Source organism: Strix aluco, chromosome 16 (genome assembly GCF_031877795.1).
Source record: "Strix aluco isolate bStrAlu1 chromosome 16, bStrAlu1.hap1, whole genome shotgun sequence".
NCBI lineage: Eukaryota > Metazoa > Chordata > Aves > Strigiformes > Strigidae > Strix > Strix aluco.
Window position 1 is genome coordinate 20587061 of NC_133946.1, and position 25389 is coordinate 20612449.

The following is a 25389-nucleotide window of genomic DNA, read 5'->3' on the forward strand; positions in this document are numbered from 1 at the left end:
CAAACATAATAAATTGCCTCTCTCCACCCCTCAGATTACCAATAATCTAACAACAGTCTGATGTCAGCAAATGTGAAACCATCAAGCGGCTGGGAATTTATCAGCCTAGACAGAAAGATGCAGGTCACCGATCACCTCCCCCTCACATGCTCAGTCCCCTATGCAGTGACTTGTTTTTCCTTTAAAAAACAGAGCAAACCAAAGGTCTACACCATGACCTGGGATCCCATAGGACCGGGACTCCTGGACTCTTGGGAGGGAGCATAGCCTGGTCTCTGGAAGACTTGCAGCAAATGGCATCTTGCAGCCAGGCAGCCTTCATCCCTGGGTGGGTTCATCTCTCTGTCCAGAGCTGTGTGTCCTGCCAGCCCAGTCTTTTTAAAGCCTTTACTAAACAAATTCCAAAGGGATACTGCCAGGACACCATGTTCGCCACTGTTAATATTTTTTTTTTAATTAATTTGCTTCTATTCTGCTATTATTTTTGCTGAGAAGTGGAGGGATGCATCTGTAAACACGCTTAAGTTACTCCTGGCTAAGGCCAAGACAATATCATTTCCTTATCTCAGCAGTTGAATTAATGGTGATGTCAGTCAATGGACTCTTGATTTTTTTGATTCTTCCCCAGCTCAGTCACCAGCCACCAAGGAGGACATGGGATTCAAATTGGTCATGTAGCCAACAGCTTTTCCAGATTTTTAGTGTGTCATGCTGATATTATTCATTTTCGCAAGCAGCTAATTTCCCAGCCCTCCAGTAAAAACCCCCACAAGCCTCAGTTCTTTCCCTGCCTTAGATTATCCAAATTGCACCCTCTGGGGAGCTGGTAGCCCTAAATTCTGGGGCAAATGCTAATCAAACTGCTGCAATTCAGCCTCTCGGGGCTCATAACAAAAGGCAACAGCTGTGTGAGAATTTTTCCCACCCCAGTGCTGAAGTCGGTGAGCTGAGCAAAACTTTGTGCATTCCCCATTCACCCCGCCGTGCAGGTGCCTTGCACAGTGCACAGCATCGTGGGGGCCTTGGTTTTTGACTGTGCTGGAGCACAATGAGCAAGGGGGACTGAAGCTGCCTTTCTGACAAGCCAGAAAAGGTGCATCATCCTCAAATGACTCTATGTCCCTCCTGAGAGGTCAGCTCCCTGCCAAAAAAAAAAAAAAAAAAAAAAAAATTCTGATGGTGCATTTACAAAGCTTCTGGAGACCCTTTGCTCTCCCTGTTTAACAAAGGCAATGTGCTCTTTGGGTGATGGGGAAGGTTTTAATGGGTTGATAAAATGAGGCCTGAAATCTCTTTTTCTGGAAAGAGAAATGAAATATTTTTTCCTCAGTTTTTTTTTTTCTTTACAGATAAAGCCAAGAACCACCTGGCTTTTCCTCTGAAGTGGTACAGAAATGGGTGAGCTAATACCATTATAACATCACAGATGCCAGGAGAATTCATTTGAAAGGGACCAAAGAGGAAAAGAGACCCACTTAAAACCACGTTTGCTTTTGGCAACTCTTAATCAATTCAGATTTTTAACAAAGAGCTGGGAGAAAAGACTCTGAAAAGAGTTCACAAGCCCTCTGGGACCATGGGGAATCTCCCACGTCTCTGGCTGCACCTGCAGCTCCATGCACCTTGGTAATTTTGTCATTTTGTTTGGGTGCTGCAACTGGAGCACCCAACCTTGCATGGGGCAATGCTGTAAAACAGTGGTGGAGTCAGGACCAGAGTCCAGAACCCACAGCCCTGGCAAGAAGAGGCAGGAGAAAAAATTTTCTCCTCTTGCTAAAGGAGTTTCCCCCACCCATCCCATCCTCCCTAGTCTCTGATCAGGGACTAAAGTTCAAATCTCAGAGAGATTACAAACAAGGAATCATTTTTAGGGAGAGCACAGGCAATTTCACCTCTGATGAGCTGAGGTTTCCTGACCATGCAATGCTTTGCCAAGCGATTCTTTTTCCTGAGCTCTTATTGTGCTTCTGTTTGCTGTGCCGACTGCTAGAAAATATCGTATAATGGCGTTGCTTTTTGCATATTTTTATTCTGTTTTCAATTTAAAGCAGCAGAGAAGCTGAAGCAGAGCTGGAGCCTGGAAGGGAATGACAGGGAAAAGCATCTGTTTGCTGCAATGTAAATAGGGCAGCATCGATCCTGGCCTGTTGTGGGGCTGACCCCAGGCTTGTACAGAATGCCAATCACGTCTGCTGTTCTTCTTCTGTCAACTTGTCAATATAAAGAGCAGAAATCTAAATGGTCCTAATTACTTTTTCCTAAGCCACAGTTCTACACACATACCTTTTCTATGCTAGCAGGTAATCACTGCTTATGTGGAAAGAATTAAGTGTGGGTGGCCCTTACCTCTTAACAATTTTCCCCAAGGTAAGTGGTGTGGCAGAGTACTCGGAGTATCAGGCAAAGCCTCCTGCAGCACTTCAGCTCAATTACATTGCTGCAGTCTTGATGTGCAGCCGCCTGCTGCTGAGGATTGACCAGTACGTGGCAAAGAATATGGGTCTAATTCTCCCTTCCTTTATACGTTATGAACGGGTGCTTTAAGCTTTGTGCAACACAAAGTCCTGCAGCTGCAGACTTGGTGACCCTTTGCAAGGTCACGAAGCACAGGGACTCCCCATGGAGCCAAGGACCAGTGTTCTCTTCCCAGCTCCTGTTCCCTTATGTGGAACCTTTGCTTCCATCTGGAGCAGCTTGCTCCTCCCTGAAAAGCACTTGCCCACTCTGTGGCAATCCATGCCCCTCAGTTTGCAGAGCCTTTTCTGCTCTGATTAACCCAAGACTACCACGTGTATCCCATGCTCAGCTTGTTGTGCCTTCTGTTGATGTTCAGGTGGAAAGGCCTTGGCTTTTCCAAGTGCTCCTGACTCTGTTCAGGAGGGTAAATAACGTGTTTGGATTTCCAAAACTCTTCAGCGAAGATGTCAAACAAGCAGGAGAAGACCTCCACCTCCACTGGTGGCACACCCTGGCATGGGGTGTACCAGGGATGGAGAAGTGGGTGCACAGTCTCCCTCTGTAGTGTTCACTTTACCATTAGTGCAGCTAATTGGGGCACAACAGGTGAGGAGGAACGAGGCTAGGGACTCTCAGACAAGAATAAGAAGGGTTTTAAGCTTCTCATACTGGAAAGGTGACAGTAGGGGTTAGCAGAAATCTGTCAAACTGGGACAGCCTAGTGCTACCAATTTAAAAAGAGGCAGACAAATTTCTCCCGTGTTTGCAGCATCCAGCACTGCGTCCAGCTTGGTGTTTCCCACTCAGCCTGGCCGGTTTCACTGAGATTGCATGACCCGGTGAGCTGACAGGGAGCTTTACTCTGCTGGGGTAGCAGCAGCTCTGCTCTCAGCCAGGGAGAAAGCATGGCCAAGGAATGGGGAGATGTCCATGCTGCGTGGGGGGCTGGACACCTGGGCATGGAGCGACTCTTTTTTGCTACTCAGGAAAATGGGACATGGGAAAGCAGAGTTCTTGCAGAGTCCTGAAACACTGATATGTTTCTGTAGTCCCTAGAGGGAATAAAAAGACACTGAGGAGAAATCCTGGCAGGCAAATGACAAAAAGCTACAGCAAGTCTGGAACTCCTTAGAAGAAGTAGAAGAGACCTGGAGGAAATTCCACCAGTGGCTCCCTGGGTATCCGCAAGCAACAGGAGACAGAAACAGGGAGAGGCGTTATACCTGAGAAGGAGATCTGAGGCACTCAGTGAACCTATGCTTGTGTAGCTCAGGCAGAAAAGACAAGCTCCAGGTCTGCATTACACAGCAGCAATCAGTGCTGGTGTGAGATAAAAACAGAGTGTTTCACCTGAGGGTGAGGATGTCCATGCAGCTGATCGCTACCTCCCAAAAGAGCACCAGGGAAGCATGAGCAGAGGCCCCAGGACAGTATGGAGAAGAGTCACAGCAGCTCATGGATTGCTCATCAAAACCATGAATTACTTGTAACTGAAATAATGCAGTGAGGAGAGAAGTGAATGCAGCAAAGTGGACAGGTAGGTAAGGAAGAGCTTGAGGCCATCGCCAGCTGGCCTCCCTCAAGGTCTGCCAAGTCTCCTTGGAGGAGATGGTTAAACTGGAGTTTTGTGGAACTGGTGATTGCTCCCAGGCAGAGGTCTGAGGCTGCCAGACTCAGCGAGGCCCCCATGAAGCTCAAGGAGTCACTGAAACACCCCCCAAGCTGCGCAGTTCCAGCAGCCCACCTGTGTGCAGCAGATACCTCGGGCAAGATTAGAGGCTCCAAGGCCAGTCTAAAACCTTCTGATGATAAAACAGCATCTGTGGATGAAGCTGACACCTGACCTCAAAACAAAAAGCAGTTTGCTGCTTCTGGTAACCACTATCCCTACAGGACATACGCAGTTTCCTCCTCCTGCTTGGCTGAACGATAGAACTAAAGCAACTCAGCTTTTGTGAAGTGTCCCTGACCAATACAGACCTAGTGTGGGCCCCCAGTGCCCAGTCTTTCTCCTATTGAGTATCTCATTTCTGAGTCTTGCTGTAGACTCAGCTTTGGGACTCTCCTCCTCCTCAGAGGCCTGTTGTCCTCATAAAGCACCGTGGCTTTGCTTTGTGTCCTGTGCTTTATGGTGCGAGTCTGACACTCGCTGGTTGCTTTACAGTCTTCTGTCCACTCCAGTGACATGGCCTTGCTGCAAGCCCTCCTCCAGTCAAGCTGAGAGAGGACACAGCAACTAGGTCTCTGGCACCAGCTTATCATATCTGTATTGCAGCCAGTTTTAAGTCCCAAAACACAGGGCTGTAGCACCCTCACGGCACACAGTCCCACAGCATCTGAGCTGGGTGAGGGGCGCAGGGATGGTAATTAGGCAACGGGTCCCATCAACGATCTTGTGACAGTCAAGTAGAAGTAAGGATGCAAGTCAGGTCTAAGGTCAAGCCAGGAAATCCAAACACCCCAGCAAGAGGTGTGGGAGCAGGTATGCCTACAACATGCATCAGGCCAGAACTGTAGGGCCAGGGATGAACTTCAAAGGGGCCCATGAACAGAGGTTGTGGGTGGGGGTCCCGGGTGAGGCAGGTCGGGCTAATTAAGGCCTATGGATGTCCTCAGGGCCCTGACACAGAGCTGCAAATGAGCAGTTGTAAAAGTTGTGAATGACTCTTCACAAGAGTCAGTAGGGTGAGTGCCTCCAAGTCACCTGCTTCCTCTTCTGTGTCTAGCAGTGAGCAGTCACAGGCACCTGAGGAAGAGCCTAAGAACAGAGTAAGCCCAGTCAAACTCCTGAGTGTTTTCACAGCCTCCACCAATGTTTAGGCACTACCTGAGCCAAGTACGGCTTCTATATCCTGGTGGATTTGTCTTTCCTGAACCTGTCTGGTCTTCCCCATCCAGCATCCACTACATCCTGCTGTGGGCAGTTCTGCAGTGTCACTACACATCACGTGAAAAGTTGCCTCCTCCTGAACATTTCAACTCTGCCACCTCTTGTCTTCATTTGAGCCCTCTGAGCTTTTGTGTCAGAGGAGGCAGAGGTTAGTTATCTCTGCTAATTTCTTCCATGCCCTCTGAACCACTGATTTCACACCAGTGGGCACAGAATGGCCGAAGGCTGCAAACTGTGCTCTAACATGTTAGCGAACATGTAGTGGTTTGGTAGCAGACTCTGTGTCCTCCCTCTTCCTTTGAATGAGCTGATTTTGATAACTTGGTGGCACAGAGAGAAAGAGATGGAGGCATCCAGGCAGATGCTCCTCTCTAGTCCTGCAACTGCTAGACTCTTTCAGACAAAATAAAGCTACCAGCGCTGTGAAACCATGACCTCTCTTGCCTTGTCCCAGGCTGGCTGGTTGCCAGGCCAGCTAGGCAGATCCAATCCCATTGCATCTCATTGCTGCTGTGACCTGATGCTGAAAAATGCACTTTTTCTGTCCATGTTCTTACCTGCTACCCATCTCCTCAGCCAGCCTGTGGAAATCCAGTTTGAGACAGGGAGTGACATTCAGCTGTGCTCCTCTCTCCTCCACAAAGACGACTATTTCTAAGTTTGCAGGTTTTTTAAAGTCAGGGCCTCTGGAAAACAATCCCTCCTCTCCCTAAAATACTGGGAGGTACCAACATTGAGACCTTGGTCTCTGTGTTAAATGTCGCTAGAATAAGCTGCACCTCTCTGCTTTCTTTCTCCTTGTTTTTTCTTTCAATTTTACCCTCCAATTCTGAATGCGTCCCTGGAAATGATTCCTTCAGACAGCTAGTCCCCAGCAGCTTAGAGGATACTACTGCCTGCACAAGAGCAGCTGGACCCCCTCTGCATGCCCGCAAGGCTAAAACCCACTGATTATTTCATGGGAGAAGGTGGAGGGGAGAGACCTAGACAGCCAGAGCAGAACGGCTTAACCCCTGTGTCACCGAACCTCCTGCCTCACTGTTGCGCCAGTGATCTGGCAGAGCACGTGTCGGTTGGGACACACCCAGGTGCTGCCTGGATTCCCTCACTCTTGGAAGAACGATCAGTAGGAGGAGAAGAGGTGAAGGTACCAAGAAGCAAGGAAAACAAATGCAGCATCAAAAGGACATAGCACTTGCAAGTATCAAGGAGAGACAGCAGAGAGGAGCTGGGAGATGCTGGTGCATTTCCTGCTGCGGGGAAGCAACACCAGGCATGGATATCCCTTCTGAAACAGCCATGTTGTAGTCATTGCTTTTTTCTCACCCAAAGTCATCCTCTGCTCTAAGAGGCCCCTGGAGGGCCAGGCTGGTACTGAGCACAAGCCAGAGAAACCATCCTTTGAGGATGGCCCCTGGGTGCCCTGCATATGGTGAGGACCACCAGCAGTCTGCAGTGGGCGAGGAGAAGTGGGCAGCTGGGGGCATGGTTCCTGAGAAGAAAGTCCCTCTGTTCTCTCCCCCAGAGCCCCCTCCAGTAGCTGGAGCCTTCAGCCCTCTCCAGAGCTCTGCCTGATCTGAGGAGTGGCTGAGGGAACTGGGGGGGTTTAGTCTGGAGAAGAGGAGGCTGAGGGGAGACCTCATGGCCCTCTACAACTCCCTGAAAGGAGGGTGCAGAGAGGGGGGATGAGTCTCTTGAGCCAAGGACCCAGCGGCAGGACCAGAGGGAATGGCCTCAAGCTGCGCCAGGGCAGGGTCAGACTGGGTCTTAGGAAGGATTTCTTTGCAGAAGGGGTTGTTGGGCGTTGGAATGGGCTGCCCAGGGCAGGGGGGGGAGTCCCCATCCCTGGAGGGGTTGAAGAGTCGGGTTGACCCAGCGCTGAGGGATCTGGTGGAGTTGGGAACGGTCAGGGTGAGGTTCATGGTTGGACTGGAGGAGCTTCAAGGGCTTTTCCAACCCAGATAATTCTGTGATTCTGTGAGAATTTTCTCTTGTGCCATTACAGACCTTTTCCTATTTGACTCCTTTGGCTTGGCTGGCTGCTGGGCTTGTGCCATCCTCAGCCCCAGTCGCCAGGTGTAGCCCCCTGTTGGACCCCATCCCTTCCTTCCCCGCCCCCCCCTTGCAGCACTACCCTCCAGCTGTGTGTTTACGAGAATGCAAGACTGTGAGTGCAAGCTCTCAAAAACAGCCTGTGATGCTTTACAAGGAGAGTCAGGGTTCACTTGCAGTGCCCTCCCCTTCCAGATCACTCTAGTTCTTGCTCTCAGATACCCCCGTTTGCTGCTGTTCACCAACACAGGAGTTGAGCCAGTGTGTTGTGGGGTCAGTGAGCTCTTCAGTGTACCCCAAGTAAGGAAAAGCAGTTGTACATCATATTTGCAAACGAGGGCTTCCCACCCCTCTGTGCTTCTCTCCCTCTCCAGGGGCAGCCTCCACTGCTCCTCCTGCTCTGCTGGGCACAGCTGTGTCCCTGAGGACACGCCGCAGACACCTCAGCACCCTGCCCTCCTCCTGCCCTGCCCGTAACGTGGGGGACCTGCGTCAGCACCACGGAGCTCTGAGCCAAGCTGTTGCAACGCGAGCAGCACAAAGGCACTCGCAGCCTGTCCGTGTCTGCCCACCATCCCGCCTTCTCGCTCCCTTCACGCCCAGGCTGTGGCTTGCTCCCTGCAGCCATTCCTCTACTGCCAGTGACAGGAGCACAGCAGAGAGAGAGGGATGCAGAGGGGACAGTGTGTGACCCAGCAGCGAGCAGGTAGTGACCCAACCCACCGGGAGACTCGCAGAGCCACAGCTGCTCCACGGTGCATGGGCCATGAGCATCTTTTATGTGATGGTTCTGGGATGAAGGCAGTCTGGTTTTGGGGTGTGCATCAGGAGAAATGCATCCTTGGGGTAACGCCCCACGGGGGATGTTACCACCATCTGCCCCTCCTTGAAGGGAAGCTTCAGCATGTCTCGCTCAGATCTCTCTGCTGTCCATCCACTTGATCCGGAGTCCGCTGCTCTTGGTGGGAACAGTTCAGTCAGTTTTGGACTGGACCTATGCCAGCAGGGATCAGCAAAGCCTGCCAGATGAGGTGGGAGATGCCAGCAAACCAGTGGCGCCCTCTCCTGCCTTATCCATCCTTTTCGGTTTGCAGCCAAGCCATCGCTGCCTTTATAGGGTTTTGTTGGACAGAAATACCCTCTGTCTCTCCCCGACCCCAGGAATGCAAAACTTAGTGCATCCTCCCGGAGACCTCTTCTCCAACAGTTTGCAAGCCACCACTGTTACGCAAGGCTTGGCATTTTTCCCCCTCTGCCTCTCATTTACATCTAACAGTCTCTAAAATCCTGCAGACTCATTTATCTCCTCTGCCGTGCGCTCCTGGCAGAGATTTCCCTGCTCCTACTTTGGCTGAGGTCTGAGCAGACCCTGCGCTCACCTCTCCTGCCCCAGCACTGCTGATGGAGGCAGCTGGACTCTTGCTACCCGCAGCACACCCCGGGCTTTATTTGCAGCTGCCTGGTAGGTCGAGCTGTACGAACCCACGGTGGTGTGCAGTGGAGAGGTCGCATTCATTCAGCTACAGGGCTCACAATTCCACCAGTGGGGTCCTGCAGCAATGCATCAGGCTCAGACTGACACCTGCCCTGCAAACTCAAGTGTAAGAAGTGAATTCGCTACATAATTTTTAATCTGTATAAACATCAGCTAAGGTTTTATTTATTATATCCCAGCCAGCGACTGCATTTAAAGGGGAGAGAAGACACTTTGCCATTGACTGTAGTAATTATAAAATGAGAGTATGATGCTGGTTTGGAGGTCCACGTTGTTTTCTAGGGAGCAGGGAGCTAATTTTCCACCTAGATCTCATGTGTGAATACAGAACAGTCTGCAGTAAAAAACCTCTGCATGTTACTCTGCATATGATTCCCCCCTGAGGTACCTCTCTGTTTAGGTAGAGATTTCCAGCAGTCAGTTGTCCTTCATAACCCCAGCAGCTAATGCTGCAACCCAAGCTGTCCAGAAAGCTGTTTATTATTGTGGCTATTGCCATTAATGAAAAATTCCAGCTTAAGAGGGAGTGTCGTTATCTGTAACATGGTACTAAGGGCAATGGTTCCACCAGCAAATGATGAAACCTGAGGGAACTCTGCAGGCTCGAGATCATGGGAAATACAGGAATGTCTGACCTTGTATAGTCTGCGCATTTTTTCTGCCAGCTGATGCTAAATCTCTATTAGTCAACAGCAAAGAGGGAAGAGGTTGGTTGGCAAAGGGTGAAGTCAGGGTGCCCACTGATCTGCCCATGCCCTTGCTCTGAAGTTTGACAGTGTTGTTGGAGCCCTTCAAGCCCTTCTGTTTTCCTTTGGCAGCCACTGCGGTTCAGCCCTGAGGGAGAGACCTTGCTAGCTGAGCTGGAATGTGGTTTTATTGCACTGATGCTGACTCAGCTGGTTTACAAGGGTGAATTCTGAACCTCATCTACCTGCTAATGTTTCCTTAGATGCCTGGGGAGTCAGCGCATGGGGGCAGACCATCTGTCACCCCCAAATCAGAAGAAATACTTGAAAAGTTCACTTGGAAACAGAAATGTTTGTAGGCTAGGGGTCAAATCCTGGACTCTCTTACACTCGAATAACCCCATATGGATTGGTATTGGCAGGAACCAGCAACCTCTAGGGCATACAGACATGCCGCATTACACATCCGAAATGCATGGCCGTGCATGAAGATTGCCAACGTCAGGAAGAAACAGCTGCAAAAAGAAGCACCAGGTTTTGATTAAATATGTACTGACTTCTGCTGGAGTCAGAAACAAAACCCACGGGGAGGGGGGAGGGCTGTCCTCTCAGGTGACCTGGCTTCCTGTGGCAAAATGGTCACTTCTGCCAGCTTTCAGCAAGGGTTTGGCTCCCCTCAGCAAACCGAGACCACACAGCCTAGACCCCAGGGGCACCGTGGGGGGGTCTCAGGGACAATCAGAGGCATCAGGACACAAGCTGCAAGGACAGACTAAACCTTTCTGAGAGCACAACAAAATTTGTATATCACTGTTGGATTTGGGGCTTTTAGCCCTGCTATGACACTGTGAGCACAAGAATTGCCAGGGAGTGGGGGTGGCTACCATTTTTTTCTAATAAAGGTCTTGGATGACCAAGAGGGGGTTGATTACAGGTGAATTCACTCTGTTCTGCTCAACCTGCAAAAGTTGCTGGGTGCAGAGAGAGCAATAAAAGGCTTAGCTCAGCTGTCACTCGATGGTGAAGAAGGACTGGTGCCCTTAAGTAGTGGTGGTGGGACAACAAGGTTGGAAGGAGGTGTTCTTCTAGAGAGTTTGGCTGGAGATTCAAGAAGCGACTTTAAGCTTCAGATGCCTCAAGGGGGAGTGAAGCTGGACTGGAGAGTGATCATAAGCATCATATGTGCTAGTTCAGTGTTAGGCATTCTGAAATATTAAGGTTTTTTTTTTTTCCCATAGAAACATAGCTCTGCTGGTTACTGTAGGCTTACAGGGTTCTTAGACTTTTTTCTCTAATCCTAAGGATTGATTATAAATCTGTGTTATTGCTAGCAGGTGAAAGCTCAGGTATCTAAATCACTGTTAGCCCCAAAGCCCTATTGCACGACTGCAAAACAGCCAGAGTTGACAATGCTGCAGATAAATCAGGCCCAAAGCATCTGAGTTAATTTCTAAAGGTTCCTCTCCTGCAATTCCTCCTCCTACGGGCTCCTGGCTGCTCTGGTGAGGGTGATCTTGATTAATGACAGAGAGCTGTGTGAGAACACAAAATCAGCAGCAATCCCTAGAGACAGTTCAATAAAGGAACAAATGCTGTTTTCCCCTGAGGTTTGAATTTATCCTAGCAGTGCTGTGATGAGGCAGAAGAAAAGCTAAGTAGGAGGCTGGTTCTGGTGACCCCTGCAGCAACAGGCATCTTGTGTGGTTTCCTTCTGTCTCATAATGGATATAGGCTTCATGCCTCCTCTTCCTCAGCGGGGGTACTGCCAAGATCCTTCCTCCTTACAGTCTTGGCTTGTAGGACCTTAGAATCAGAGAACACAACCTTTGTGCCCCATGGGCCCCAGCTGTACTGGAGGGTAGGACTATAAACTTCACCTCACGGGAAAGGCAGAGCAACAAGTATGTAGTAGAGGATTAAAAAGAAGTGCTTGGAGTGGGAATCTCTTCGGTGTTAGGTCTGTGGCTGCTTTACCATGGGTGCAAGATGCAGGGAGAGGCTGGGATTAGGTCTAAATGTTCTTGCCATGGTAATTTATTTAAGATGCAGGCTATGCCCTGATTAGCTCAATCTCCCATTCTCTAGTCACATTGTTCAGATGTGTTTCAGTGCTGGTAGAGGCAACAGTGCAGTGAGTGCAGGTTCTCAATGTGGATAAAATGTCAGGGCTCCTTTCCCTTCAGAAGATCAGCCCATCTTCTCACCCACAGATCTGGCCTAGGAGCCTCCCCCCGTGTCCTGAACAAACCCTTGGACCACCGCTAATGCAACCGTGCTCTGTCTTCCTGCATCTTGCTGGCAGGAGCTGGTCCAACCAGCCACAGCTCCACTGAATGCCCTCCTGACACACTTTTACGGGCAGTGCTGCCTCTCCTCTCAGCTCCCCAAAACTGTCCTGGGAGCCCACGATCTCAAGGCTTTCTTGTCTCTGGGTTCTACCACCAGCTTAAGACTGTCAGCCCACCTCCTGGGCTGGGAATAAATGGTATGTGGATGTGATTGTTCTTACCGGGTATGTGACCTGCAGCAATGCATGCAGGCAAAATGGAGATATGTGAGAAGCAACACTACCAGTATGTCCAGAGGGACAAGCTCTGACGGCCCACATGCATCTCCATACTCAGACAGTAGCCCTCAGCGCATGCAGTTGACAACCAGCTCAAATGAAACTTAACGTGAACCAAAAAGAAAAAACCAACTGGACAACACAAACCCTTGGCAAAATGAAACCAGTTTGAAAGCCCAGCTGCAAAAATTATGGCCAATAACAATTTTAATTCTCATGTGATGAGTAATGTCTCCTGGCACCTAGCAAGCAGTCAACATCAAGCTAGCAGAAGTCAGGAAGGATGTTGAATAATCCCATGTTTTGCAGTGATGTCAGCAGGTGATTTTTCTGGAGGCTGAGAGCAGGCAGAAGCCTCCTGAGGTGCCTAACGCTTATAACTGACCCATTTGATACTCCATGGGTAGGCAACGGTGGAGCTGCTCCTGGCAGCTCCTGAACTAGTGTCGTGGGTACAAGCTATACCATTTCCCAGATCAGTTTTCAGCAGCTGGTTGAGTTTCTGCACTGAGATAATCTCTGAAGCCCACCTGCTGCTCCTGCAAACACCAAAGGGGAGGTACATCACTGCAGTAAGCACAAGACCTGAGCAATACCTTTCTTTGTGGAAGATACCCAGTAAGCATCTTCCCTGGGTCTTTTTGAGGCTTTAGCCCTTTCAAAGGGAAGGCTGCGAGCCATGGCTGCAATCCATGAAATTGATCTCTGAAATGCAATTATTTCTTTGAAGGGTACTAACCCTCTCTTGCAGGAACTCCAGCTTTCACTTCTGCTTCTGCTCTCTAGTCTGTTAAACCAGAGATTATATGTTACTGTAGATAAATTAAAAACTACTAAAAAGGGTTTGTGATCTACTAAAAATCTAGAGGGTTTTATCTAGCGTTTTGGGGAACTGTGTGACCTGTGTGAACTTGCTTGGTCTGCTGAAGGTTTGACGTGGCTTGAGTGACGTAGTGAAAAACAATTGTCACACTTAGTCATTAGTGAACGGAGGGCCGTGTATCTCCCTCCTTCAGCTCCTATGCCAGCAATGACAGATTGTTTCAGCGCGTTACGTTGTTGCTCAATGCGTTGTACAACCACTCAGGGTTCAGAAGGACTGCACCCAGTCCCCTATGAACTCAAATAGCACGGTGCCAGCCCCACATCAAGGGAAACTAGGGACCTCATGCAGTGTCAGTGGCTTGTTTGCATTGTTTTCTATGCCAACAGCTGTGAACATTTTCTTCAGACAGGAGTGAAGAAACTTGGTTCTTTCTGATGACCAAACAAGCAGAGAAGTGGCATGTGCCCATATTGCTTCATACCGATAGACAAAAAAATCCTGCAAGTATATTTGTTTAAAGGGTTTTTCTTTCTTGATATTATGCATTTTTTAATATGCTTTTGCAATATCAGGGATGTCGAGTCCTCTCTTATCTCTCACTGTTGATGGAATACTTGTAAAGCACCAAAGAGGCACCTAACATACAGATATGACTCACGACTCTGATTGCCAGTTGCCAGCCCTGAATAATTCCCAGGTTCCTTTTCCTATGTTCCCCCTATATACAGCTCTTTAGGATACATAGATCTTTGATATGAGCTTCCAAGCCACCTGCTCCTTCCTCACCTGCTGCTCTTTCTCTCTTGGCATGAAGTGTCTGGCTAAGGTTACTGGCCTGAAGGACCTAACAGCTGCTGAACTGGGTTATTATCCCAAAAGAAAGTAGCTAGGGAAATAGAGACCAGTTACTTGGTTGTAATTTTTTCCCCTCCAAGCGAGGAACATTCATGAGAGTAGAAGGCAAGAAAAGAAGCTTTGTTTGAATTATCGGCTTTGTGTCCTGTCTCCTCTTCCCTCAAGAGTGATCAATCTACATGGCTTCTGCCAGCCCAAAGCTAATCCTTAGTACCCGATAAAATAGAGTTTTTCCTCTATACCAACAGAGAGCTCCTATTAACTCACCCCAAAGCTGTATTAGTTGTTTTTGCTACATCTTTTGCAAGGATCCATATGTCTGTGTTCAGCCTGTGTTTTATCACATTCACCATGTACCTATCCAAGACACAGCCTGTGCTTTTCTCTCCTCCACACCACCTCTTGTCAGCTTGGGACAAAATTCTTTTACTTCTCGGTGTTTGTCCTTCCACACAGTTGTATTAAAAAGTACTTTGATTGAATGGGCCCATGGCCAAGTAATCCAGCCCATGCCATATGACTGATGGTGGTGGATACTCCCTTGTAGCCTGTAAGGATTTTTGCAGGAGTTGAACCACCTGGAAGCACTGTGCTGCCCTTAGGCATGGTTGTCCACCAATACAGTGTGATTATTATTATTTCCATCCTTTTCTTCTCTCTCTATCCTCTTCCTTCTTACAAAAAACCCAGATTTAGCCAGAGTACCACAACGTGTCCATGAGACTTGGTGGACTTTGATGTAAGAATATTTCTCAGGCACCCATTCAACAGCTCCTGTTTAAACTCTTGTTTCCCCTCCCCTCCCATAATGGAACACTCTTACTTCTCCCTTTAGTGGTTTCCCTCTCTCCTCTAGAAAATACCCTTTGACAAGGCAATTGGCATTGCTGAAGAGCAAGCCTGAACCAAAGGAGTTTCCACACTTGATTTAGGAAATAGAGATTACAAAAGGGGTCAGCCCAGAGCAACAAGCAGGAGGGTTTAGCTGTTGGTTAGATCAGTGGTCTCCAAAGTGGGGTGCAGGCACCCCATGGGGTGCACAAGACAATCCACTGGGGTACAGGAAGAAAATACTGTAACTTCAGTAGTACATGTATATAATGCATAAATAAATAAATATACATCCACTTGGGATGTTGCTCAAAATTTTGTTACCGATAAGGGTATGCAATCAAAAAAGGCTTGGAGAGCACTGATCTACATTACCACAACATGCCTCCCCTTCCAGGCTGGTCTGCCTGGAGGGTCTTAGCTCTACATTTGCAGTCCAAGTTTGCCATTTGCCATTGCAAGTGTGCTTTAAACTTGGCTATGAACAGAAAAACCTCAGAGACAGGAGGGCCACATGAAAAAGAGATGATCAGGAAGAGACCACTGATGATGTGGTTTCTGCACAAACACAAGCTAGAGGCTGTTATTTGCCCTGTGGACAAGCAGAACTCCATGGGTTGGCACGAGTCAACATTTGCCAAGCAGTCATTTTCTGTTTTGAAGGTGATCCTCTGAAGTCCTGAACATGGATGCTGACATATGGTGATCTCTGGTATAGTGAAGGTGTATGTAGGAGTGTTTTCCAGTATAAGAACGTTTATTTTAGTACCATTTAGAAAGCAACACTTAGGCTGTATATAAAGGGCAACAGATATTTTGCCCCATTAATATGGACATTTGCATACTTGTACTTTGCTGTTGTGTTAGGCTGTGCTTATGCATTCATATTCAGTCCATCATCTGAATGAAAATAAAGCATGCGAACCAAAGAAAGCAAATACTGTCCACTGATGATTTAGGGACACAGATGTATTTTTGTGTGTATAGTTTTTGGAGACACTTCCATTTTTCCCACCACTGTCTAAGCGTGTGGTTACAGGGTAAGAGAAGAGTAGTGTCTTTTCAGGTTTGAGCAGCTAGGTGCCACCTCTAAACAACTGCCATTTTAAAGTGATTATCATTAGGTTTCAGAGTTAAATGACCCAGTTGCAAGGATGGAGGCAGTGCACACCTGCCAGTCTGAAAGAGTGCTATGATCAGAGATCGTAGTGCAGCTGTACAAGTACTTTGAAGAGCACTTTGAAGTCCATTGAAAAGCACTCTGCTAGTTCTGAAGTTCCGTGGAGGAAAGGGGCAGAAGAAGGTACCAGAGCTGAAGGAAAGGTAACAGACAACTGGCAGTTGGTGACAGTCTGTTGTCCTGCACTGTTTGTGTCAAGTGGTCTTTGGGAAGTGTGGATATCACAGGAGGTCCATTTGCCATGACACCAGCAGGCTGGGGAACCTCGCCCACAGCCCAGGTTGCAGTATGAAACGCAGGTCTCCGTGTTGCGGAGCGGGGACAGGACACGTACAAAACATCCCAGCTTGTCTCAGAAACGTGCAGCAGTTTTTGGAGCCGTGAGCAAGGCTCCGCTGTCAGCATGCTCCCACGTTAAGCTGTCCCCTCCGACAGCCTTACGTTTATCAGCAGCTGCTTCGCCGAGATGTGCAGGAGACCTGGTGCAGCGGGAGGAGGTGGTGGTGGTGTGGAGTCCCTCTCCGCCCTCTGTGCTACTCATTTCTACCTGCATCCAGTGCACACCTTCCCGCCCGTGTCTGTGCATGTGTTCAGGAGGCTCAGCCCCAGCCCGGAGCACATGGGGTGCTGCAGCTTTACTGCCGGGGTGGGGCATGTTCCCCTCCAGAGGATGCTGGTGTGAAGGTAGCCAGCGGCTGAGCATGCTTGTGGGGTGGCATGTGCATGAATGGAACATGGCTGCTCTGCTTCTGGGATGGGGTCAAGCCCAGAAGAGAAGGTCAAAGAAAGCCTTAAAGGATCTGGCTGGGTGCTGGTCTTGGAGCTGGTCTTGGAGCTTTACAGAGTGGCTTCAGCTCTGTTGCCAAAGTGGCATGAGGGTGGGCTCGTATCAAAGACATTCATTTTGGCTGACAGGGTGGCAATAGGTTAATCAAGCAGAAAAAGCCGTGAGGAGAAGAAGCTTTAACCCTTCTCTGTTTCCTTGCAAGCTCTGGAAAGGGGAGTCAGCCCCTAAGCCACCCCTGGACATGTGCATGCACCTCCTTGTCTAGCCTGCTTTCCAGTCAGTCCAACTCCCCACGGGTGTTCAGGCAATCCCCTTCCACCACTGCACTTCTTTGAGACTTTTGGCAGTCCTGGGGTGTCACGGGTGGAGGCTGGGAAACCCACAGTGTCCTGGGCAGGCTGGGGAGGAAACTCTCACAAGGCACCTGGAGCATCCTGCCCCGTGTCTGCTGCCTCCTGCTGCCCTTGGCCCTGCCAGCCCCGGGGAAGTTTCTGAATCCCTTGGCTGCAATATGGAAGGGGAAAAATCCATAATAAGCTCAGTTAATGTTAAACAGATTGCTATGTAGGAAATTAAGCACCAGAAAGTATGTTACTGGTTAACTGCCTTCTCTTGCCCTGGCTGCACCTGATCTCAGGAGGAGAATGGCACCATGCATTGCTGTGCTCCAACTGCATGGGCCCCTGTTTGAAAAGATGTAGGTGTTCCTATGCATGCTGTATCATCAGAGCAGCCACCCTGCTCTTCCATCAGTGCTTCCACTGTTTAGACTGCTGTGCGATTTGTTTGGGTTGATTTTTCTTTTTTTAAAAAAATCTACAAGTACAGACTGTGGTGGTTTGTTAATAATACAGTGCCTCTTTCTATGCCTCAGAACTCCTCTGAATACAGTCAAAAGGCTTTATTTTAAAACAGCTAGCTTTTTTTGTTTTTGTAGCACAACAAACCAAACCCACATCTGCTCCATGCTGAATTCATTTGTGCGGGTTTCTGTTCACCTCACATTTTCATACTGATCCTATAAACCAGTGAAAGGTGGTGGGCAGAATGGTGTCTTGCAGAAATGCCACCGGATAGGAGGCTGACAGCAACACTGCCACGCGTTACTGTCGCAATCTTTTGTTTCTTTGAGTTATGCAAGTAGCTACAGCCTCTTCCTTCTGTGCCTATCTAAGGCCATAAGGCTGATGGTTCAATGGATGCTACCGTTAAGGCAGCGAGAAGAGAGAAAACAATGCAAAATTCATTGGTAAATCCATTGCCCACGCACAGACAGGCTGGAAAAAGCAAAAAATCAACAGCAGCGTTTGCTCTCGGTCAGCTCCAGCTTCAGCTGCACGTAATCTTCAGGTGTTCTTGGCATAGCATCAAGGTCCTGGTTTGTGGTGTGAGGAGGGAGGGAGGAGGACTGAAGCAGGAAGCCCTGTTATTTGTCTTGAATGTGTTGCACTCAATATCAGGTGCGGTGCAAAGTCTGCGCCTATTTGACTGGTAAAGTAGCATTGGAGCTTCATTCCTTATTGTGGCTGATCTCTTCAAGCAGGACAAACCTTGCTTTCAGCATAAAGGATACAGGCTCAAGTTCCAGGTTATTATTTTTAAGCACTCTTAATCTCTCAAGTTAAAAATCCTCCCAGCACAGCTCTAGCCAAAGATGGGATTTGGCAACTACTCCCATTACTTTTTTTTTTCTTCTCTGAATGGCGGTTCACTGTCCTCTGCCACCCCACTCAGCAACCCACTTTTTCCACTGTTTGGATTCTTGCTTATGTTGCTTTTCCAGCTTTACTTTGTGAAGGGATTGCCTCTTGTTTCCAAATACATCCTTTGCATCAGCTTGGGCTGTCCTTCAAAAAGGGAAGCAGCCAGCGCAAAGCGTTCTGGCGCGAGTCAGAAATCCTTATGGGTGAGTTAAACACAGCAGAGCAGAAACCAGGTCAACAGTAGCTCTCATGAGAATTTAGCTATATTCCTGGCATGGCACTTCTGATCTGTCTCTCTCCCAACCCTTCTACTTGCTTGTATGGCCACACCTATGCCAGCAGGAGAGACGTGCTTAAAATCTCTGTGCGGACAAGGCAGGCTGTATTGACCAGCCAAAGTATGTTTTGCTTTCCCTTAGGAAAAATTCATCAGTTAACCCACTGGACACACACCCCTTCTCCTTTTCCATTCTCATTAGTGAAGATAAAGCCTGTCTCTCTGCTTCAGGATGGCGTTTCAGGAGTGAGGACCAGCTCTTGTTGTGTGCGACTGTACAGTACCCATCAGACACGTTCCATGTCTGTTCAGCAAGAACATTTCAAACCAGAAGTAGAAAACACCATACGCTCCCCCTTTGTGGTGATGTTGGAGTCACTGCGTCATGAGAAATCCAAATGCTAGAACAGCCAAGAAGCTTGAATTTGGACCCTTGGGAATTGGCATGAATTTATATTGTAAGCTCCAGCTGTGGATTTATTATATACCCCTGTGGTATCCAACGGCACCGTTGCCTACTGGAGCGTATCCCAGGCCACAGCAGTGGGGTGTAGCTGCCAACTGCAGCCCAGGGATGAGCTACAGCAGCACTCCCACCCGGTCTTCACACGGCACAACATCTGCCATGGATGCACCACGTGTTTGTACCCAGCTAAGAGATTTTCCAGGTTGCAGTGTGGTCACAGAGGTGGGACTGGTTAGAAACTTCTCAAGAGCAACTTTCTGTCTGGTGCCACAGCCCAAAGGCAATTTTAACAGTTTGCCAGCACTCCCTTTCTGCCCTACCTCTTGCACAGGCTGTGACTCTCTTTGGTCCCAGGTTACCTCCACTCTCAGCCTGGGCTTTCTTTTCCACTCCACCAGGGATGACAGCCTGGCAAGCAGCTGCACCAGGAGGCAGTGCTAACCAGTAAGGAGAAAGATAGTTAAATACAGGATGTGGCAACACATTGTGCCGTGATGTCAGGTACAATACACGTCTGATAATGGACTGCCAGAAATATTTTTCTGCTGCTTCTTAGCTGTGAGGAGTTAATGTAGGTTTAACTTGTCCTTCAGAGATTTCCATGGCGTCAGAGAGGCAAGATTTCTGTCAGAGCATGACACCCATTTTTCCTGACAAAGCTGCAGAAACGTGATGCCAGTGGGACAGCTCTAGGAGCCTGAACATAAGTGGAGCATCCCGATGGGTCCTCAGTAATGTTATATTCATGGTTGTAATGTTCTGTGGATGCACAGAGAAGATAAATTCAGCTGATAAAGCTGTTTGCATGTATTTAGTTCTTTATAATAACTCAAAATGCAGTCAATCTGATGGTTTGTCCCTGTGACCAATTCTTTAACTTGGTGCACATTGCTACAATTATTATATTACATGAGAATCTTGGCTTTAAAATGAGTTTATAAAGAGCATTTGGAATTTTAATTATGGAATTTGACTTTTAAGTGACTACTGTCAGTGGATGGGAACCCTTGCACTCAAATATGAGGAGTTCAGCTCACTGAAATTGAGATATGCTTATCCATGTTTCTACTTTTAGGGGCATTTGTTTCACATTTCCAGATGTCTCCTCGCATACACCAAAGCCATTTAAAAATGATAGTCAAGAATCTCACACGGTATCTTGACTAAGAAAGCTAGAACGCTCAGAAAAGACTCAGGATTGCAAGAGCTGGCCAGACTCATGATTTGGTGGGACTGAATTCAGGGCTGGGAAAGATGCAAGACCAGAAAGGAACTGTGGCCAAATCCCTTCAAGACTGTCATGCCAAAGAGCCATTGTACAGCTGGCTGCAGGTACCACTCCTGCCAGAGAAGAAGGATTCTCCTTCCCCGACTAAAACGCCCCTTGTGCCAGCCTAGGGTTCCTCGCTAGGAAAACCTGCACTCCTGCAGCATGTGTGCCTCAGTTTCACAGAGCAATAGTGCCTATTCCAGCACTGAAATTTTGGAGAGAATGTAATTTCCAAGAAATGTATTTCCTTAACACACCATTGCCTTTAATAAAATAGCTCCAAAGAATCAGCATGGACTACTTTTTTCACAATGTGATTTTTATTAGTAATTTATTCAGCCCAGCAGATGCCAGCATGCAAACTATGCAAAGAGCAAATCTCTTCCTCCAAGTGTAAATATTTACAGATCATATTCAATGGTATTTAGTACTCTGCAAACATATTGTCAACAGTTCTATCCAGAGTCTTCCCTAATCGCAGCCTGAGTTGGCAGAGGCATGTCCTCTGTGAAAAGATGGAAAATATGGAAAAAAATGATCGCAGGCTAAATAGCTTCTTGGCTTAATTAGACTGGAGTTACACCAGAGCTGAATCTGGCCCACACCAAATTAAAACTCTGTTATAGGAGCTTGTACCTATCATAGGCAGAGTTGGAGGGATGATGCTTCTAGGGGCACAGCTCTCCCAAGCAGGCTGGGAACCTCTCTTGGCACTGGATGAAAAGGGCCATTACAATGCAGGGCAGGGAGGTTCAACCTTCCACAGGTTTTAAGGGATGTAGTTCCACCTTTTCCTAGACATAACACAAGATATGTAACTATTCTTTGCATTGCATCAACTGGGTAAATTTATTTGAATAGTCCCGAAAAGCTAATATCCCCTATCCCAATCACCATCTGTTCTTAAAAGAGAAATGTGTTATTTCTTAAGCACAGACCTGCCTTTTGGTCTCTAGCTCAGTCAGTGCAAAATCCCTGAATGGGTCAATGTCTGGTACACAGGGTTAATGTCTGGGACATAGCTTGGCTATATTGAAGCCATTTCTGTTTAAACTAATACACTAAAATCTCCTTTCCTGTACCTCCAGCCCAAACCCCTTTGATAGCATTTCATTACATCCCATAATCTCTGCTCTTCTGACAATCTGAAATAAATACAAACCAACTGAAAGTTCAGTTGTGGCTTAGCCCTTACTTATATTCTATGAAAACCTGCTATTGCAAGCATGTCTTAGCTTTTCACACAGGACATGTAAAGTAGCCAAGATCTCTAAAACAGTTCAAAATTATGTCCTCTGGGATTCTAAGGAAAGAGCCTGACCAACTAGCATTCCCCATGCATCATAAGGAGAGAGGTGAGTGAGGGCACATTCATGACATCCCGTTGTCTTTGTCTGCATGATCACAGCTTTTTTTCAGTGCCTGTATTTTCCCGTTCCACACCTGGGCTTCTCCATGTGCATTTTTTTTTTCTCCTGAGGCTGTTTTTCCCAGAAACGTGCTTGTTCCCCACTACGCCAAACCTAAGGGCCATGTGCCCTCCTACTTTGCTTCGACAGCTTCACATTATTTCCTCCATTGCTGTGCTAGGTCCTGCCAGATGATCTGTTCTAGAGCAGACAGTCCTCCTCCCCCCTTCAACTGTCTCTTCTAATTCTCTTAAACTGTCGAGCTTCCTTCTCCCTTCCTCCTTCTCTGGAAAGGAGGGGAGGGAATATTTCAGTAGATGTCAGTATCCTACAGGAACGATGGAATGATGTATCTATACACTATATACACAGACATGCTTTAAATTGAGTCCTTACCATGGAGTGCTGGCCAGCTCTGCATTTTGTCTACTTTTAATTAACTGATGGACCAGGGTATCAACGCCTCTTACTCATTGATCATTTCAAAAAGCAAATTTGCGTGTTCTAAAATGACACTGGGATGCGTGAATGATTTCAGCAGCGCTTTCATCTATGGCCAGATTAGCAGCGGCAGCTGAAATCCTTTACGTGGTCTGAGGTAGCAAAGGCTCCTTCTTCACCTGTTCAATGCCACAAGTCACCACACATCCCACAATACAGGCTGTGCCTGCGGGTGCACAATACTGTTTTCTCCACCTTTTGGGGGTGACTCTTCTTTGTGCTATCTGGAAATAACCCAAAGGAACTGAATTCAGGAGGTGGCATGCTTGCTCTAAAATGGGCACCCATGGCTTAAAGGAAGTCCTGTACCTCCTTCCATCTCACGGAGCTGGCTCCACGCTTCCAAATGTGGCTCAGATATGTGTATTATATATGTGTCTGTATATACATGCACATAATGAGGTTTATAAAAGCTTCAAAGCCCACTGCTGCTAGGGTTTGCCCCAAGCAGCTGCAGGCTGCCGACGTGCAAACTTTTGGCATAGGCAGCAGCACTAAAAATAGTAAAATAAGCAACAAGGAGCCCATTTCTGCTATTTAAATATTTAATTCAGCAGCATTCTCTACTTACTTAAACAATGCTGTTGCCAGTGGACTGCCATGTCTAATAAACCAGAGACTTGCATAGTTTAGGGATTATAGGAGAAAGGTTATGCCAAGTATGGTGAAGTATCTGTGCTTTTCATGGTCCAGGGTAGCAAGAAGCTGTTAGTCTGTACTTTTTTCTAATTCTTCCTCCTTGGTGGCGATTATTAAAGTTTGGACCCAACTAATCCAGCCGTTGCTCCTCTACTCATTGCAAAAAATCCTGTGACGTTTGCTTGGAGAAAACACGGGCACCACGCGCCGGTATTAAACCGAGCTTTCCCCGAGCCAGCCCTGCTGCTGCGCCACAACTTGCAGAAGATGGTGGACGCTGGAGCTCCTGCGAATTCAGGAGAAGGGAAACACCTCACCTGACTACAGCTTCTCACCGGCGTATCCTAGCCTCTAAACCCGGGTTCTAAGCCGTGCTGCACGCTTCGGGGAACCTGCACGTCACACCAAACGGGGCCGTCTGCGGCTCGGAGCCACCTGAGGGGCCGGCGGGCCCGCAGCGAAGCGGCCAAGCCCTCCCTGAGGGGACGCTGGCGGCGCAGGCCGCCCAGGCCGCGGCTGGGGCAGGCGGGGGCCCGCAGGCCGTCGGCCGCAGGGACGGCTGGTATCGAGCTCGCACTCCCGCCAGGCGGGACCCGCGGGCCGGCTCCCACACGAGCCCGGCTGTGGCACCGCGGAGGCGGGTGGCGGCACCCGGGTGGCGGCACCCGGCCAGCGCCCCCCGCCGCTCCCGGGCCGCCCCCCAGCGCCGCGCAGACGTCACTGCCCCGCGCCTCGGCGCTTCCGGGGTGCGAAGCACCGCCTGCGCGCGAGGGGCGGGGCGAGAGGGGAAGGGGCGTGTATGTGGGCGGGGATATAGGCGGACTGGCCAATGATAGGCGTCGGGGGGCGTGTCCGGGGCGGGGCGCGGTCGGGGCATGTGGCGGGGCGCTGGGCCCGGCGCCCCTCCCGCCGCTCCTTCCCCGCGGGGGCCGCGCCAGCGCCGGGCGTGCGGCCGCCTCCGCCGGGGGAAGCGCCTCTTCCGCCGCGCTGCCCTGGGGCCGTGCCCTCCGCCGGCCTCTGCCACGTCGTGAGTGCGGGCTCGGCCGGGGCCTGCGGGAGCGGGGACGGGGCGGGCACACGCGGGGCGGGGGTGGGGGGGGTGGTTTGAACCGCGGCAGATCGCGGGCGGGACGGGTGACCGCGGCCGGGGAGGTGGGGGGTGGTGGTGGTGGGGGCAGCAGGGGCTCGGCAGCCCAGAAACTGCCACAGAAGTTGCAAATGAATTTGTCCCAGAAGTTGCAAACGGATTTGCAAATCAGTTGCAACCTCCGTGTAGCGGCCGTGGGAGCGGCGGCTCCGCGCTCCCCCGCGGCTCGGAGCGGGCTTCTGGGCTCGGGGAACCGGGGCAGCTCCGGGCCGTGGGGGGGGAGAGAGCTGATTGACTCAGCAAGGAATTCCCTGCCTGACATGGAACGGTTTTAGGCCCGACGGACGACTTCTAAAATATGGTGTCTAGGAGGTCACTCTTAGGTGTAGCATCACAGATACGTAAAAATATCTTGTGTCTGAATAAATAACGTCGAGTGTGTACCGTTGAGATTGCCTTTGTAAACAGAACCCTGTTTGGTATGGTGTACTGAAATCTTTTCCATCTTATCATACCTTAAGTAAAGGTTTAAGGGTGGGGTTGACCCAGCGCTGAGGGATCTGGTGGAGTTGGGAACTGTCAATGTTGGGTTGATGGTTGAACTGGAGGATCTTCAAGGTCTTTTCCAACCTAGACAAGTCTGTGAGTCGGTGATTCTGTGGTTTTCAGTAGGTTTAGCTGTCCCCTGGGCAATGTTAGCAGGGTGTCAGCTGGAATCCAGTAAATGCTGGGAAGAATAAGCACTGTTCTCCCACCAGGGTCTCCCATACAGCATCCTGTGATATCCTACTGCAGTGCATCTTGTTCAGTGAATCCCTTAACTTTCCCCTCTGCTCTCTGCCAAACTTTGTCTTTTAGGATTGGCGAAGAAAAATCCTGTTTCAGGATCCTGTCAAGTAAGGTGCCTTGATGTCCTCCTACACGTTAGCTGACTGAATCCCTGCCAGGCTCGGTCATGCAACAGCACTCCTGTTTCCTGATAAAGTGAGTTAACTGACTGCTTACTGGAGGAACAAACCCATAGAAATCCTAATCCTCCCCGCCTTGAGCTAAGTTACAGCCTCACTGATGAGGCAAACTTGCTGATAGTGAGCATTTGGTGCCCTTTAGACCTCGGAGGGTTGGTGGCTGATCAGTAGCTTTGCGAACTAGGCTGTAAGATGCATGTTGGTGCAGTGTGACTCTCTCAAAAGCACATGTATTTCTGTATTAATCTTACTTACCTACCATAATCACCCACTACTATGTATGTTAATGCAGTGCATTACATGGTGATGGAGAGTTTAGAAGGAATCTATCCATTTTTATTAGCTTTCATGCCTGTAGTAGATTAACGCACTTGCTGCGCATGGTTGCTGCGTGGTTCTAGTTTATATATATTTATATAATGTATGTATACACACATGTATTGT

At 48.9% G+C, this 25389-nt stretch overlaps 1 protein-coding gene across 6 annotated transcripts in view; it reads left to right on the plus strand.

Annotated features, from left to right (window-relative positions):
* Positions 1-23718: 23718 nt before the first annotated feature.
* C16H11orf24 (chromosome 16 C11orf24 homolog) overlaps positions 23719-25389 on the plus strand; it is a 30141-nt gene continuing 28470 nt past the window's right edge. For 5 of the 6 annotated variants that reach the window (XM_074842308.1, XM_074842312.1, XM_074842307.1 and 2 more), the window contains exons 1-2: positions 23719-23917; positions 24836-24961. The gene's annotated coding sequence lies outside the window, so the exon portion shown is untranslated. Of the gene's footprint in view, positions 23918-24114; positions 24962-25389 lie in introns of those variants that run through there. The other variant, XM_074842306.1, reaches the window with a different exon arrangement.